A 15,451-nucleotide genomic window follows, 5' to 3' on the forward strand; every position below is an offset into this window, starting at 1 on the left:
TTCAATTTCTTTTCACTATTTTTTACCATTTACAATTTTAAATAATTCATATTTTCTACATAAAAATTATTCAAAATTTCACATGAAACACGGTTGCCGATACTCAAAGGGGATTACTGATTTGAAATTTAAAAAATTCCTTTTTTTCTTAACGCTATTTTAATTTCCTTTACTATTTTTTCTATTTACAATTTAAGTAATTGATAATTTATATACAAAAATTGCACAAAATTTCGTAAGAAAATGGTTGGCCAATACTCGGATGGGAATGGTGTTCATAAATTTGTCAAATCCCATCTCATAGTAACACATTTTTAATATTTTTTTTACTATTTTTTACTATTTACTATTTAAATAATTTATATTTCATGTATAAACAATGCTCAAAATTTCACAACAAACAGGTTGACCGATACTTAGAAGGGATTGGTATTTTGAAATTTGAAAAATTCCATCTTTTGGTAACACTTTTTTTTTTTCTTTTTAACTTTTTACTATTTTTTACCATTCACAATATAAATAATTCATATTTTATATATAAAAATTTCTCCAAATGTAACACGAAACTTGTTCGCCAATTCTCCAAATGGAATTGGTGTTCTGAAATTTGAAAAGCCAATCTTTTGATAACACGTTTTCAATTTCTTTTCACTAAGTTTTCCTATTTGCAATTTAATTAATTCAGATTTTTTACATAAAAATTGTTCAAAATTTCACAGGAAACACGATTGCCAATACTCAAAGGGGATTAGTGATTTGAAATTTGAGAAATTCCTTCTTTTTATAACACAATTTTAATTTCTTTTACTATTGTTTACTATTTACAATTTAAGTAATTGATAATCTATATACAAAAATCGGACAAAATTTCACAACAAAATGGTTGGTCAATACTAAGATGGGAATGGTGTTCTTAAATTTGTCAAATTCCATGGCATAGTAAAACTTTTTTAATATTTTTTTAACTATTTTTTACTACTTACAATTTAAATAATTGATATTTTATGTATAAAAATTGCTCAAAATTTCACACAAACAGGTTGGCCGATACTTAGAGGGGATTGGTGATCTGAAATTTTAAAAATTTCATCTTTTGGTAACACTTTTTCAATTTCTTTTCACTATTTTTTCCCATTTACAATTTAAATAATTTATATTTTGTACATAAAAATCGCTCAAAATTTCCCAAGAAACACGGTTACCAATACTCAAAAGGAATTAGTGATTTGAAATTTGAAAAATTTATTTTTTCTTGAGATTATTTTAATTTATTTTACTATTTTTTACTATTTACAATTTAAGTAATTGATATTTTATATACAAAAATTGCACAAAATTTCACGTGAAAATGGTTCGCCAATACTCGGATGGGAATGGTATTCTAAAATTTGTCAAATTTCATCTCATAGTAACACTTTTTTAATTTTTTTTTACAATTTTATACTATTTACAATTTAAATAATTGATATTTTATGTATAAAAATTGCTCAAAATTTCACAACAAACAGGTTCATCGATACTTAGAGGGGATTGATATTTTGAAATTTGAAAAATTTCATCTTTTGGTAACACTTTTTTTCTTTTTATTATTTTACTATTTTTTACCAATCAGAATTTAAATAATTCATATTTTATATATAAAAATTTCTCCAAATGTAACGCGAAACTTGTTGGCGAATTCTCAAAATAGAATTGGTGTTCTAAAATTTGAAAAATCCAATCTTTTGGTAACACGTTTTTGATGAGTACGTATTTTTGCCCTCATTTAATGTTTAATTCTGGGTATTTAATTGAATTTATGTGCCTAAAGAGTGATTTAATTGATAATTTTGATAATTAGGTTGTTTGAGCTTGTGTGATAAAAATGTCTTAAAAAGTGATTTTTAGCTGCATAAATTATTTTTGGATATTTTAACGTTTGTTGATGCAGCTGAAGTTAAGTTTTAAGCTCATTTAGAGGTGTGGAAATAAATTGATTAAAGCTTCATGACACCTTAAAGATAAATCAAAGAATAAGAAATTATCAAAAGCACAAAAATTCAGGCCAAACATTACATGAAGACGGCAATAAAAGCTTGAAAAAGTGAAGAAGTTTGGCTAAACCAAGAAGAGAGGAAAGAAAAATTGGACCTTGCGGTTTTCTTTATCTTTATGATAGAAGATAATTTGGGAAAATATATCTTTAGATATTTTATTTGATAATTTTAAATAATTATCTTACTTAATTATATCAAAATATTAAAAGATAATAACTACCAAATCTTTTTAAATATGACAAGATCTTCTTGAATCTTTTTAGTTTCACAACAAACAAATATATCTTGAAGATATTGGATTATTTAGAAGATAATTTAAGGAGATTACAAAGGGTTGATTTGGAAAATTAATACAAATATTAATTGGTGATAATTTATCATATATCTTTAAGTAATTAATTAATTTAATTATATTAGATATTGATATTATCAACCAATTATATTTGTCAAATAGTCTATATCTCTCCAAGTATTTTTAAATATTTATATTTATCTTTATTTCAAAAGATATTTGAGAGATTTTAGCAACAGAAAAGCCCAGTCCAATTCCTATATAAAGAGACCAAGGGAGAAGTAGAAAATAAGCTCGGGACTTCGGAGTTTTGGAACCCTTAGGGGTGCCTAATTTCGTTTCCTTTCTCTCTCTTTTCTTCTCTCTATTCTTCTTTTGTATTCCATGGATTGCTAAACTTCTTGGGTTGATTCCATTGTAATTTCATTATGGATTTTGAGGTTAGAATGAATTAATTTCTTTGTTCTTTTTATTATTGTTGAGGTTTTAATTCATCTATGTCTTTTATCTTTGAATCTCGTAAAAAGTAATGATTTTAAATCTATATGCATGTTGATCATATGAGTTCAAGGGTTTTTAAATTTAATTGAGACTTTACTTTGATTTTATTTAGAAACTTTCATGTGATTAAATGAGTTTTTACCAATAATTGAGACTTTACTTTGGTTAAAGGTATTTACTCTAATGAAAATAAATCGAGACTTTACTTTGATTAATTAAGCTTTTTATTTGGTGAGGAGATTAAAGAATAGACATGATTAGGCATAGTAAAATTTGATTGAGACTGTACTTTGATTGAATTTACTATGGATAATCTAAAAGTTCTCACTTTTAATTGAGACTGTACTTTGGTTAAAAGTGAGAACGCCAACAAATTAATTGAGACTTTACATTGATTAATTTGCAAATCTACAACAATAATTAATTGAGCAATAATCTTTAGATAACCGATGATGAATCTATTTTGAAAAAGCAATGGAATCAATCTATTTTCTTTACTATTATTTTTATTTCTTTTTATCTTTTAAATTTTATTTCTATCTTTGTTTATCTTAATCCCCTATATTTTTTTATAATTTTATTTGACTAACTCTTGTATAGTTTTATAAGAACTAATTTGTTAAAAATCAATTCCGTGTTCGTTGGGAGACGACTTTGGGTTACTTTATCCTTTCTATTCTGTTGACTACTATCTTAACAATACTGAAGTTGTTCTAGATAAGTAGTATTAATTTGATCGCGTCAACGACAGCGTTATCAAATTTGGCGCCGTTGCCAGGGAACACGGTTAGAATTTTTATCATTTTAGTTCTTATTTTTATTTTTATTCTTTTGATTTTATTTTTTATTTTTATTTTTATTTTTTTTATCACTAACATTTTCTTTTCTCAATTTTTGTTCTAACATTTTTTTAATTTTCTTTAGTTATTTAATTTTATTTTATTTAGTTATTTTTTTAAGCGTAATTTTTGTTTGAGGAATTTTGTTGGGAAATTTGTGAAACTAGTTGGGAAAAACTTTGGCTAAGGAAAGATAAGGTACTTAAGTTGTCCATTGAGACGCTCCTCTCTTTCCTGGAAGTCTACTCAACAAGCTTTCAACTTATCTCTTTTCAGAAAACCTCTTTCAAAAATGCAAAATAATTTTTCATATGAAAATAATCAACTGTGTGGTTTTCAAGTGAATTATGATTACTATCCACAGCAACCACGTGATTTTCAGCAACAAATTGTCACACCTACTTCTGCACCTGATATAAGTGGGTTAACTTTACGACAATTTAATGATCTATATCCTAGATCATCTTTTTTGGGATATGAGCAACAACCATATTCTGAGTGTCCACCTCAGCAACCATATGTTCCAAATAGTGTTCAGCAACAATATGTACCACCACAGCAAGTTGAAGCAATCAATGGACCATCCTACAGGGAAGTTATGATATTAATGGGTGAAGTTATAGAGAAATTAGAGTCCATGGATGAAAGGTTGCGAGTTGATCAACGATGTAGAAATATTGAGCAAGAGTGGTACGAAAATAAGCAAATATTGTCTGATATGTTGAGGGATGCAAGTAAGAACAACTTCATAGAATTACTTGTAACTGTTAATACTACCCCTCAACCCCATCAAAGATTTCCTGAAAATCCAGATTTTAACAAACTTCATCATGAAATCAAAGATGTGCTTCTGAAGTTGGCCATCAGAGCTGAACAAATGTCTGAAGATTTGAGCCAGCTAATGAATGATGCAATGACAAAGGTCACTTTGGAAGATATGATGAAAATGATGACTGAAATGATGAAGATGAATCAGACAGATCAGAAAGAGATGATGAATGCCGCCACACAAAGCTTGCAGAGTCAGTCTGAAAAACCAATAGCGGAATCACATCACATTGATATATCTACTGATGGATATAATGATGCTCATAGTAATATGTCTACTGATGGACATATCAATTTTGCTAAAGATGTTGCTGATGAAGAAATTAAAGATTCTCCCATAAACATATCTACTGATGGATATGTTGATGATGCTCCATGTGAATATAAAGTTGTACCTGTTGATGATGTTATGAGTACAAATGATCATTTTCAAGAGCAAAGTTGTGAGAACAATACAATGGAGGAACCAAGTGCAGTTGAAGAGCCAACAATATTCGAAGATGCAACTGAAGCATCTACTATTGCAACTGACTTGGTTAATGATGAAGCAGTAGAGTCAACAACACCAGGTGAAAATTTTTGCTCAGAAGATGAGATTATGAGGATTACTGATGATCCGCTTAACCATTCGAATGCACCTGATGATGCTCAAGTTGAGTTGAAGCCACACACTCCACACATCAAGTTTATTGATGTGAATGATGCAAATAAGTTTTCAGTGGTTATCTTTGTTGACATGGCTGCAGAAAAAGAAGAAAGGTTGCTGCAACAAGTAAACAGGTTAGATTCAAATTCTTTTGAAAGCATTGTTGATAAAAAATTTAAATTGCATGCATATTTGTTTTTTGTTTTTGATTTTAATAAAAAATATAAAAAAATTTCAAAAATATGTTTTTTTGTTTTTAGTTTTCATAAACTTCAAAAAGTAAAAATTAAAAAAATGGTACAAGCTGACTTGTACTTTATAAAATTAAAGAAAATAAATTTTGACATATGGCCAGATTGAGCCAGAAATGAAAAATTTTTTCGTTTCCTCCCCAAAATAAGTCCATCAAGGACATTTATTTTTTTTGAAATAAGTGTGGGGGAGACAAACTGTAGGTAGGCTTTTTCTTTTTTGTGTTTTTCAATTTTTTGTTTTTGTTTTCATTAAAAAAATTGTGATTTATTTTTGAGAAAATTGTGAAAGTATTAACTTTTTACTAAGTGAAACTTTTAAACAATGTTTCATAAGAAATCCACCAAAAATATTTCCCTGCTTTCAATAAAACATATTGACATTGAATTTTTAGGAGTTGATTCAATAATTGGGATGATCATAATTCTGGAAAAATAAAAGTCATGTTGATATGAGTGGTTTGTTTCTATGAATTTCTAATTGAGTTGATTTGAGAATTTCTTGATTAAATCTTTTGTGAAAGAATTTGACCTTGTGAGTCTTGAGCCTTAATGTAAAGGATGAATTGCCATATGTCATTCCTATTTTTTTCTTGAGTGACTTGCTCATGTTTGTTTATACTCAAATGTTTAGCTTGAGTCTTTTGTTTTGCATCTTAGGTGAATATGCATGATTTGATATGACTGAGGCATTTCTTGTTTTTAGCTACTTGGCCAAATAAGCCCACCTTGATATTAATCCATTGGTAGCCCCTTTGAGCTTTAAACCTCTTTTTCTTGTTTTAAGCCTATTGCATAACCTTTAAAAGAAAAAGACCATATTCTACCTTAGGAAGAAAGAAGGAGCTAATGGATTATGTTCAGGAATGGTTGAGGAATAAAGTGTGTGGGTGAGTACCTCACCCACAAATTAATAAAAATGGCAAAAGGAAAAATTGTTGATGAAAAAGTGTTGAAATAATTGCTTTCTAAAAAAAAGAGAGAGCAACAAAGCAATAAACGAAAAAGAGTTGTTTTTGAAATTATGCTCCATTATTCTTTCTATATTTTAATTTCAAAAACCCAAAAATCTTAAAATTTTTCCTACCTTTGCCTTAGCCCCATTATAACCTGTGAAAAGTCCTCATGATCTTTGAATGCATATTTTCTGAAAGTTTGTGAATATTAGAGTCTTGTTAAGTATTATGAGAGTTTACTTACATGAGTATTTTGAGTGAAAACACAAGCCAAAACACTTGAGAGAATTTTGGTGAGAAAATACACATTTAACTTGAGTGCTTTCTTTCATAATTGATTGTCTTGTGAATTCAAAAGATTAACTTATGTGTGAAAAATAGAACATTTCTGTTTGTATATACATGATAATTTGATCTCTAGAGTATTGATTTGTCTCCAGTGATGTTCATTCCTTTGATCCAATGTTGATGTGAAATAAAATACCTCAGATTAAGTTTTGAAATTGTTTGATTTTGCCCAGGAGTGCAAAAAGATAAGTGTGTGGGTATGATGAGTACGTATTTTTGCCCTCATTTAATGTTTAATTCTGGGTATTTAATTGAATTTATGTGCCTAAAGAGTGATTTAATTGATAATTTTGATAATTAGGTTGTTTGAGCTTGTGTGATAAAAATGTCTTAAAAAGTGATTTTTAGCTGCATAAATTATTTTTGGATATTTTAACGTTTGTTGATGCAGCTGAAGTTAAGTTTTAAGCTCATTTAGAGGTGTGGAAATAAATTGATTAAAGCTTCATGACACCTTAAAGATAAATCAAAGAATAAGAAATTATCAAAAGCACAAAAATTCAGGCCAAACATTACATGAAGACGGCAAGAAAAGCTTGAAAAAGTGAAGAAGTTTGGCTAAACCAAGAAGAGAGGAAAGAAAAATTGGACCTTGCGGTTTTCTTTATCTTTATGATAGAAGATAATTTGGGAAAATATATCTTTAGATATTTTATTTGATATTTTTAAATAATTATCTTACTTAATTATATCAAAATATTAAAAGATAATAACTACCAAATCTTTTTAAATATGACAAGATCTTCTTGAATCTTTTTAGTTTCACAACAAACAAATATATCTTGAAGATATTGGATTATTTAGAAGATAATTTAAGGAGATTACAAAGGGTTGATTTGGAAAATTAATACAAATATTAATTGGTGATAATTTATCATATATCTTTAAGTAATTAATTAATTTAATTATATTAGATATTGATATTATCAACCAATTATATTTGTCAAATAGTCTATATCTCTCCAAGTATTTTTAAATATTTATATTTATCTTTATTTCAAAAGATATTTGAGAGATTTTAGCAACAGAAAAGCCCAGTCCAATTCCTATATAAAGAGACCAAGGGAGAAGTAGAAAATAAGCTCGGGACTTCGGAGTTTTGGAACCCTTAGGGGTGCCTAATTTCGTTTCCTTTCTCTCTCTTTTCTTCTCTCTATTCTTCTTTTGTATTCCATGGATTGCTAAACTTCTTGGGTTGATTCCATTGTAATTTCATTATGGATTTTGAGGTTAGAATGAATTAATTTCTTTGTTCTTTTTATTATTGTTGAGGTTTTAATTCATCTATGTCTTTTATCTTTGAATCTCGTAAAAAGTAATGATTTTAAATCTATATGCATGTTGATCATATGAGTTCAAGGGTTTTTAAATTTAATTGAGACTTTACTTTGATTTTATTTAGAAACTTTCATGTGATTAAATGAGTTTTTACCAATAATTGAGACTTTACTTTGGTTAAAGGTATTTACTCTAATGAAAATAAATCGAGACTTTACTTTGATTAATTAAGCTTTTTATTTGGTGAGGAGATTAAAGAATAGACATGATTAGGCATAGTAAAATTTGATTGAGACTGTACTTTGATTGAATTTACTATGGATAATCTAAAAGTTCTCACTTTTAATTGAGACTGTACTTTGGTTAAAAGTGAGAACGCCAACAAATTAATTGAGACTTTACATTGATTAATTTGCAAATCTACAACAATAATTAATTGAGCAATAATCTTTAGATAACCGATGATGAATCTATTTTGAAAAAGCAATGGAATCAATCTATTTTCTTTACTATTATTTTTATTTCTTTTTATCTTTTAAATTTTATTTCTATCTTTGTTTATCTTAATCCCCTATATTTTTTTATAATTTTATTTGACTAACTCTTGTATAGTTTTATAAGAATTAATTTGTTAAAAATTAATTCCGTGTTCGTTGGGAGACGACTTTGGGTTACTTTACCATTTCTATTCTGTTGACTACTATCTTAACAATACTGAAGTTGTTCTAGATAAGTAGTATTAATTTGATCGCGTCAACGACAGCGTTATCAGTTTTCAATTTCTTTTCAGTATTTTTTTTCATTTACAATTTAAATAATTCATATTTTCTACATAAAAATTGTTCAAAATTTCATAGGAAATACAATTGCCAATACTCAAAGGGGATTAGTGATTTGAAATTAGTGAAATTCCTTCTTTCTATAACACTATTTTAATTTCTTTAACTTTTGCTTACTATTTACAATTTAAGTAATTGATAATTTATATAAAAAAATGCACAAAATTTCACAAGAAAAGGGTTGGCCAATACTCGGATGGGAATGTTGTTCTTAAATTTGTCAAATTTAATCTCATAGTAACACTTTTTTAATTTTTTTGTACTATTTTTTACTATCTACAATTGAAATAATTGATATTTTATGTATAAAAAATACTCAAAATTTCACAATAAACAGGTTGGTCAATACTTAGAGGGGATTTCTGTTTTGAAATTTGAAAAATTTCATCTTTTGGTTACACTTTTTTATTTTTATTTTTTTACTATTTTTTACCATTCACAATTTAAATAATTCATATTTTATATATAAAAATTTTTTCAAATGTAACGCGAAACTTGTTGGCCAATTCTCAAAATGGAATTGGTGTTCTGAAATTTAACAAATATCATTTTTTGGTAACACTTTTTCAATTTCTTTTCACTATTTTTTCCCATTTATAATTTAAATAATTTATATATTTTGCATAAAACTTGTTCAAAATTTCACGGGAAACACGCTTGCAAATACTCAAAGGGGATTTGTGATTTGAAATTTGAAAAATTACTTCTTTTTGTAACACTTTTTTAATTTCTTTTACTATTTTTTACTATTTACAATTTAAATAATTGATAATTTATATAAAAAAATTGTCCAAAATTTCACAAGAAAATGGTTGGAAAATACTCGGATGGGAATGGTGTTCTTAAATTTGTCAAACTTCATCTCATAGTAACACATTTTTAATTTTTTTTACTATTTTTTACTATTTATAATTTAAATAATTAATATTTATGTATAAAATTTGCTTAAAATTTCACAACAAACATGTTGCCCGATACTTAGAGGGGATTGATGTTTTGAAATTTGAAAAATTTCATCTTTTGTTAACACTTTTGTTTTATTTTTTTACTATTTTTTACCATTCACAATTTAAATAATTCATATTTGATATATAAAAATTTATCCAAATGTAACACGAAACTTGTTGACCAATTTTTAAAATGGAATTGGTGTTTTGAAATTTGGAAAATCCCATCTTTTGGTAATACTTTTTCAATTTCTTTTCACTATTTTTTCCAATTTCAATTTAAATAATTCATATTTTCTACATAAAAATTGCTCAAAATTTCACAAAAAACATGGTTGCCAATACTCAAAGGGGATTAGTGATTTGAAATTTGAAAAATTCCTTTTTTTTAACATTATTTTAATTTCTTTTACTATTTACAATTTAAGCAATTAATCATTTATATACAAAAATTGCACAAGAAAATGATTGGCCAATACTCGAATGGGAATGGTGTTCTTAAATTTGTCAAATTCCATTTCATACTAGGACTTTTATAATTTTTTTATAATTTTTTACTATTTATAAGTTCAATAATTGATATTTTATGTATAATAAATTGATCAAAATTTTACAACAAACAGGTTGGTGGATATTCTAAGAGGATTAGTGTTCTAAAATTTGAAAATTTCCATATTTTGGTCAAAATTTATTAATTTTTTTACTATTTTTTACCATTTTCAATTTAAATAATTCGTATTTTACATATAGAAATTGCTCAAAATTTAACAAGAAATTTGAACTTGAGTTGATGTATCTAATGTGGGTATTAAGGCTGTTCTTCTACAAGGCAACCATCGCATTGCCTATTTTAGTGAGAAACTTAAGAGAGGACATATCAATTGCTCTAATTATGATAAATAATTATATGCATTTGTACGAGCTTTACTAACCTGGCAACATTATCTTTTGCCTAAAGAGTTTGTGATTCATAGTGATTATGAAGCTCTTAAATTTTTAAAAGGCCAAAGTAAGCCCAACAAGCGGCACGCTAAATGGGTACAATTTCTTGAGCAATTTCCTTATATGATTAAACACAAAAATGGCAAGTCTAATATTGTTGCCGATGCGTTATCACGACTCCATATTTTACTCACTACCACAACCACTCAATACTTGGGGTTTGATCACATTAAGGAATTATATTCGGTTGACCCTGATTTCTCTACTCTTTTCCACTCATGTGTTCTCAAGGAGGATACAAAGATTATTTTTTACACCAAGGTTTTTTATTCAAAGGAAAAAAAATTTATATTCCTCAAGGGTCCTTATGTACATCTCTTACACATGAGGCTCATAATGGGGGTTTAATGGGACATTTTGGGGTAGCCAAGACTTCGGATATCCTAAGTGACAATTTCTTTTGGCCTAGTATGAAGAAAATTGTCATAACATGTAGGCAAGCTAAATCTAAAGCCCAACCCCATGGTCTATATACACCTCTTCCCATCCCTACGATGCCTTGGGTTGATAGTACTATGGACTTCTGTAACATTCCTAAGGAGTCTTACTTAAAATAAATAATAAAGAAATAAAATATGTCAAAAGTCGCATTAACAATACTCCCAACGCGGGAAAATTTAAATTTATGAAAACACGCGTCAAAACTTTTAACATAAATAATAAACGTGTTACAAGTTCCCAAGATTCGTGTTCATAAATGAAAACATAATAAAATACATGTGAGAAAAACCCCTAGCTCTAATCCCAAAGCTAGCCCTCACTCCATTGCTTGGACGTCCTCAGCATCACCTGTATCAACATCTGCTCCCGTGTAACGAATCACACAATCATCGCCATACACAAATAAAAAGGGTGAGCTGCGAAAAATAAAACAACACATATAACATAAGCAAGATAAGTCATACACCAATCTTAGTCAATCTACTTAGTTCTTGGCCAAGACCTTAACCCCAAGGCGTTATAGCCTTCAATCACACAATTGGTTAGCCTCGGACTCGGGAATATGATGATCACACGAACCTGCCCGCTTGTGGTCCTGCCTCTACGAACCTCCCCGCTCGTAGTTCTGCTCTACGAACCTCCCCCCTCGTAGTCCTGCTCTACGGACCTACCCGCCCGTAGTCTAACACATGTGATCCACCAGCCCCGTACCTCCCTGCATGTGGCATCTCTCAAACGTGAGCACGGAACATACGAATATGATGAAGGATTATCTTGTTTTCTTTTAGAGTTATGAATATAGTGAAGTTATTTAAGAAAGCTTTTTGAAAATTCTCACTGGACATTAAGATAGCAAGTTATCTAGATGTGAAGGTTCATTTCTCAAGCTCATGAAAGGAAGAAGAGAGTTGGATTCAAGCTTAAACTCACACGGCATTAACAACACTTAAAGAACCAAAATGAAAGAAGAAGCACGCCACTCATAGGGGGGGATCTAAGCCAACCAAGCCTTAGAGATGAGTGATGGTGCCGCCACTTGCAAGCAAGATAAGGCAAAGGTGAGTTCACTTCTAGGAAGGAAAGCTCACAAAAATTTAATGGTTGAAACACAATAGTTTAGAAACAAAATGATAAACCCTTTTACAAGACAAGGAGCACCCTTTAAATAGGAGTTCATAGGGGTCCTTTAGCAAATACAAAACATGAAAAAGGATTAACTAGCAAACCTTAAGCATAATGTGAGAGTGAGTCTTGGCCAAGTGAAGGGAGATGATTGGTGGAGGCATTCCCATGAGGATTCTAGGCCAAAAGAGGAAGGAAACCAAGTGACCTTCTAAGGCATAAACCACAAAGGTAAAAGGAGACAAGGTACATGTCTACTTTTGCTTTTGCTTTATGCTTTTTGCTTTCCTCTCTCTTCCACTTCATCCAAGTGCTCCAATCACCAAGTGCCACCTAGCCATGCTCTACTTTCTCTTAATTACCTACAAAACAAGACAAACAAGGATTAGCATGTTGGTTTAAGTTAATCTAATATTGGTCAAAGGTCAACTTTGGATCAAAGTCAACAAGTCAACCAAAATAAGTCAACTAGAAACCAACTTAAGGAATTCAAACCAAAGTAATGCAAAACAAAGATAAAGGTGATGGAATAGAAGACTCCCCTCTAGACATGCTTCTAGTGATCCTTCTTGAGGGAGCTTCTAAGGAGGTGGTCACGCCTTCATCATCCTCCCCTTCTTAGAGGGAATTCGACCACGAATTCTTAAACCCTACATCAAAAGGAGAAAGGTCACAAACATTGAATGAGTTACTTATGTTGTAGCTTGGGGGTAAGTCTAACTCATAAGCATTGCTGTTAATTCTCCTAATGACTTGAAAGAGGCCATCCCCTCTAGGGAGGAGCTTAGACTTCCTTTGAGTAGGGAATCTCTCCTTTCTCAAGTGAAGCCAAACCCAATCTCCCTCTTGGAAGATGACTTCCTTTCTTCCCTTATTACCATCCTCTTGTTGTTTCTTAACTCCCCTCTCAATGGTTTCCTTGACTTGTGAATGCAAGTCTTGGATGTACTTGGCTTTGGCCTCACCATCTTGGCAAGTCCATGCCTAATGAGTGGGAAGGGGAAGGAGGTATAAGGGAGTTAGGGGATTGAACCCATACACAACCTCAAAAGGGGAATGAGAAGTGGTGGAATGCACAACCCTATTGTAGGCAAACTCTATGTGGGGAAGAAGTTCCTCCCACTCTCTAATGTTTTGCACTATCATACATCTTAGCATTTGCCCTAGGGTTCTATTAACCACCTTGGTTTGGCCATCACTTTGGGGATGGCAAGTGGTGGAGAAATGAAGCTTGGTGCCAAGTTTACCCCACAAGGTTCTCCAAAAATGGCTTAGGAACTTGGAGTCCCTATCACTTACAATGGACCTAGGTAGGCCATGTAGTCTTACCACTTCCTTGAAAAAAAGATTTGCAATATAAGTTGCATCATCAATCTTATGGCAAGGAATGAAATGGGCCATCTTAGAGAACCTATCCACCACTACAAAAATGGAATCCCTACCTTTTTTTGTCCTTGGGAGGCCTAAGACAAAATCCATAGATATGTCAACCCAAGGCTTGGAAGGGATAGGCAAGGGAGTGTAAAGACCATGGGGTTGGACTCTAGACTTGGCTTTCATGCATGCTATGCAACTTTTGCAATGCCTATCTACATGCTTCCTCATGTGAGGCCAATAGAAGTGTTCTTTCAAGACTTCCAAAGTCTTGTTTGGCCCAAAATGCCCCATTAATCCTCCCTCATGTGCCTCTCTAATGAGTGAGGCTCTTAAGGAACCTTGAGGAATGCAAAGTCTCTCACCTTTGAAAAGATATTGATTGAGAAGGTAAAAGTCTTTGTAAGCCCCTTGGTGGCACTCACTAAGAATGGAGGAGAAATCAACATCCCTTGGATACAATTCCTTAATATGATCAAAACTAAGAAATTTAGTTTCAAGAATTGAAAGGAGGGAATGCCTTCTTGAAAGTGCATCCACCACAATGTTAGCCTTTCCTTGCTTATGTTTGATCACATATGGGAATTGCTCTAAGAACTCTACCCACCTAGCATATCTCTTGTTTAACTTGCCTTGGCTTTTCAAAAATTTGGGTGATTCATGGTCACTATGTATCACAAACTCCTTTGAAAGAAGATAGTGTTGCCAAGTTTGCAAAGTTCTCACAAGAGCATAAAGCTCTTTGTCATAGGTGGAGTAGTTGATGTGACTCCCCTTGAGTTTCTCACTAAAATAGGCTATGGGGTGCCCTTCTTGGAGAAGCACGACCCCAATGCCTACATTGGATGCATCACACTCAATTTCAAAAGTTTTGGAGAAGTTAGGGAGGGCTAAGAGTGGTGCATTGATTAATTTTTGTTTTAAAGTTTCAAAAGCCTTTTCTTGATCTTTGCCCCACTTATAGACCACACCTTGCTTGACCAATTCATTGAGAGGGGCGGCTATGGTGCTAAAGTTTGGCACAAACCTCCTATAAAAACTAGCCAACCCATGGAAAGACCTAAGCTCACTTACATTCTTTGGGGGAGGCCAATCCTTGATGGCCATCACTTTTTCTTGGTCCACATGGACCCCATTTTGATTTATTTTGAAACCTAGGAAGATCACATGATCCATCCCAAACACACATTTATCCATGTTAGCATACAAGGATGCCTTCCTTAAGGTCTCTAACACACTCCTTAAATGATGCAAGTGGTCATCTTGAGACATACTATAAATGAGAATGTCATCAAAGTACACCACAACAAACTTCCCTAAGAACTCTCTAAGAACATGGTGCATGAGTCTCATGAATGTACTAGGTGCATTGGTCAAGCCAAAAGGCATGACTAACCACTCATATAATCCAAACGTAGTCTTGAAAGAGGTTTTCCATTCATCACCTTCTTTGATTCTAATTTGATTGTACCCACTCTTCAAGTCTATTTTGGAAAATATGGTTGCACCATGTAACTCATCAATCAAATCATCTAATCTAGGAATAGGATGCCTATACTTGATGGTTATGTTGTTGATAGCCCTACAATCTATGCACATTCTCCATGTTCCATGCTTTTTGGGGACAAGAATCATGGGCATTGCACAAGGACTCATGCTATGTTGCACCCACCCCTTTTCTAACAACTCATTCACTTCTTTTTGAATTTCCTTAGCCTCCTCGGGACTAGTCCTATAGGCTGGCCTATTAG

Source organism: Vigna unguiculata, chromosome 7 (genome assembly GCF_037176805.1).
Source record: "Vigna unguiculata cultivar grain cowpea cultivar isolate G323 ecotype 2 chromosome 7, ASM3717680v1, whole genome shotgun sequence".
Classification (NCBI taxonomy): domain Eukaryota; kingdom Viridiplantae; phylum Streptophyta; class Magnoliopsida; order Fabales; family Fabaceae; genus Vigna; species Vigna unguiculata.